We start from the raw sequence: 3,621 nt of genomic DNA on the forward strand, positions 1-3,621 counted from the left end.
AGGGGTTAAGCAGAGAGGTGGAGTCAAGATCCAAAGCCAAAGGAGACAAAGTCAGCAGGTTGACAAGAGGATGTTTCCAAGTACATGGAGGTGTGGATGTGAAAATAATTTTTGAGCACGGCACAGCCAATCCCACGATCAGTTTACCAAATGTGTTTCTCCATAATGAGATATGTGCTTTTTTGCCTTTAACTATCACAAGTCCCTGGGAAGATAGACCCAGAGATGGGCCTCCCATCACCCCTCGAGGAAGATCCACTCTGCAGCTATGGGGCAGTCCATCGCCACACGGCTCCCAGCTGCTGGCCCCCCTTCAGGGCCTGTGGGTCGCAAACAGCAGCTGGGGCTGAGATCATGCCCATCGTGGGCAGCGTGCATCTGCAAGTAGGGTATGAAGGCCCAGCATTTCAGGCCACTGAGGCACAACTTTAATAGGCGTTGCTTCCTCTATAGCTGCCCACCCGTCTGGGCGCTTTGTGAGGCCTGCAGCTCCTCTTCCCCTCTACCCAGTTCTTCCCACATGCTTTCACTGCTGTTGAGGCCTAGTAGACATCGTGGACCCCAGACTTCATTTCAGTATCTGCCTCTGGAAAACCCACTCGGTGGTAAGTATCATTAGGTGACATTCTAATCGGCCTATTAGAAGTAAGAGGAAACCTTCCACTTGCAAACTTTTTAATTCTTGAAAAAAAAAATAGACCTAAGACTCCTTCTCTTTTCCTTAAAAAACAAAAGATAGTGTGACACCTGAAACTAATATAACGCTGACTGTTAATCGTATGGGGATTTAAATTTTTTCTTTAAATAAGGATACCACATTAAAAAAATCTGAACTGTGCATTTGTGCACTACTCAGATACAACAGAGTGGTTGATTCTGTTGATAGATCTTCCATAATTTTTTTTAAGTGCAGATTTCTGGAATGACATACAGAAGATTAGCATGGCCCCTGCGCAGGGGTGGGGGGATGACATGCAAATTTGTAAAGCGCTCCATATTTTTTAGAAAGGAAGAAAGGAAAAGAAAAAAGATTTCCCCCTCAGTTGTTTCTATTAGCCTCTCTTATGAATCAAGGTGAAATGTTTTCTTGAGTGTCGCCAAACTTTGAGGACCGTGTAAATTCACAAGAGGTTGTGCAGAGAAAAAGATCTTCAAGTTTAATTAAATACTTGGGTAGGAAATAGTCATTGTCTTCATCATATTTTTTTTAAGATTTTATTTTTGAGAGAGAGAGCGAGACAGAGCATGAGTGGGTGAGGGGCAGAGGGAGAAGCCGACTCCCCCTGAGCAGGGAGCCCGAGGCTCGATCCCAGGACCCTGAGATCATGCCCTGAGCTGAAGGCAGATGCCTAACCGACTGAGGCACCCAAATGGCCCCATCATATGTTTCCGTCAAAATTTTTATTTTTATTTATTTTTTTTTAATTTTTTAAATTTATTTATGATAGTCACAGAGAGAGAGAGAGAGGCAGAGGGAGAAGCAGGCTCCATGCACTGGGAGCCCTACGTGGGATTCGATTCCGGGTCTCCAGGATCGCGCCTTGGGCCAAAGGCAGGCGCCAAACCGCTGCGCCACCCAGGGATCCCCTCCGTCAAAATTTTTAAAAATTAAAATAATACTAAACTCAACACCAAAACTGTTTGAAACATTTTTCATCCATAAAGGCATTTCAGTATCTCAAAATAAAACATATCTGCATGATGATTTTGAACCTTGGTTTTATTTCATTACAGCTGTGGAGAGTTGCTACTTAATAAAGGCCGAGAGTTTTTAGAGTCTGTTAAATTATTTTCTGTAAATGGAGTAAAATATCCTAATTTGGACTTTTAAAATGCATTTTTAAATCCATGCCCTACCGCCCACAGCTAAAAAATGTAAGCAGCTCAGAACAACTTCGAATGAGAAAAGATTAATCCCACGTCAGTACTTGGCAGTACTCCTCTCTTCTCGCTGCCTTTCCCCAAGCAGCCACTGTTAATCATTTATGCTGTACGTTCTGTTGGTGGTTACCTAATGCATCTCTAAATTACATACTTACATCGCCACTTCTTGATCTGTCGGCTTTGGATATTAAATATTGATTTTTCTGCTATCGTGGGTGAGGATTTAGTTCCTCCAGTGTCCCAATTTGTGTTTTTGTATTTCTATTTTTGGTTTCTTTAGAACTGTAAATAATATGCTAAAAAATCTTTTCTTATTCCATTGGTTTTCCTGATTGCTCCTCTTGTGATAAGACTGTTCACACCTGGGCAGCTCCAGTGGTCAGCGGTTTAGCGCCGCCTTAGGCCCAGGGTGTGATCCTGGAGACATGGGATCCGGACTGAGTCGGGCTCCCTGCATGGAGCCTGCTTCTCCCTCTGCCTGTGTCTCTGCCTCTCTCTCTCTCTCTCTCTCTCTCTCTCTCTCTCTCTCTCTCTCTCTCAGTGTGTCTCTCATTAATAATATCTTAAAAAAAAAAAGACTGTTCAACCTTTACCCTTTCTCCCACATTTCTTCCCTCCTTCCTTTCCTGACCTCTGATCAGTGTTCTCTAACCTTTATACCATCCGTGTTGATAGACGTTTATTGTTTTGTAATCGTGATTAAGCCTCCTGTGCTTTGTCTGTAGGTTGAATCTACGTGTCGAAAGAGAAGAAAGAAAAACAGTGTTTACCGTTTTATGAGCCATGTCATGTGCTTCGAACATGCCTCTTTGTGGTTTCGTTGTCAGGAAACTTGAATCTCCCAAAGGGAAATGTTCTGGGCATCAAGGTCAAATGTCTTCTCCTTTCTTATATTGTCGGTTATTCAGAACCACACTCCAGTTTAGTTGCTGTGTGTTAGAATTGTGATTTTTTTTTTCTTAAAAGTTGTTATTTATTTGAGAGGCAGAGGGAGTGGGAGAGGCAGAGTCCCCGCTGAGCAGGGAGCCCAAGGCAAGCTTGATCTCAGGACCCCGAAATCATGATCTGAGCTAGAGGCAGGCCCTAAACTGGCTGAGCCACCCAGGTGCCCCCAAATGCTGATTTTTTAAAGGGATATTTTCCCCTTCTTTCTGATTCCTTTCTCTTATTATTGCTAGTGAATGAAAAATAATGGGCCTTAATAACTGTTGTTTGTGTATCTTATTGATTCTGTTGATTGAATTTCTCCTTCTTTTCCTCCTCCTACCTCTTGGAGAATGTCCCCTCGGGAGTGCTCTGATTTCACATTCTAACTTGAACTGATTTTTTTCAGAATAGCGGCTCAAGTGTCACCTTGAAGTGTGCTTTCACTAGTGACATGGTTTGTTAGCTCCCATATCATCCTCTGGCGTGGTGTTTACCTTCAGGTAAATTCTTCAGAAATAATGCAGTCGAAACTTTGTGAGTTCTTGCATGTCATGAAATGAGAATGACTGTTTCCCATTCTGAGTTGATAGCCTTTATATGACACCCTTGATGCAAAACTGTATTTCCTCCGAAATTTGCTGCTGAGAAGCTGGTGCAGTTGAGTTTTATTTCCTGTGGGTGACCTGTTCTTGCTCTCCAGAAGATTTAGAATATTCTTTTATTGTTGGTGCCCTGAAGTTTCACAATGATCTGTCTTGAGTCTGGGTCTTTAAAAATGAGGACTATATTTAAGACATAGGAAGGGGTGTA

The 3,621-nt window shown here is 42.7% G+C and overlaps 1 non-coding gene across 1 annotated transcript; it reads left to right on the top strand.

Moving 5' to 3' along the window:
- Positions 1 to 892: 892 nt before the first annotated feature.
- LOC129523091 (U6 spliceosomal RNA) lies at positions 893 to 1,002 on the top strand. Its single transcript, XR_008667051.1, has one exon. It is a non-coding gene; the product is annotated as a U6 spliceosomal RNA (small nuclear RNA).
- The last annotated feature ends 2,619 nt before the right edge of the window (positions 1,003 to 3,621 follow it).

Source organism: Nyctereutes procyonoides, unplaced genomic scaffold (assembly GCF_905146905.1).
Source record: "Nyctereutes procyonoides isolate TBG_1078 unplaced genomic scaffold, NYPRO_anot_genome, whole genome shotgun sequence".
Taxonomy (NCBI): domain Eukaryota; kingdom Metazoa; phylum Chordata; class Mammalia; order Carnivora; family Canidae; genus Nyctereutes; species Nyctereutes procyonoides.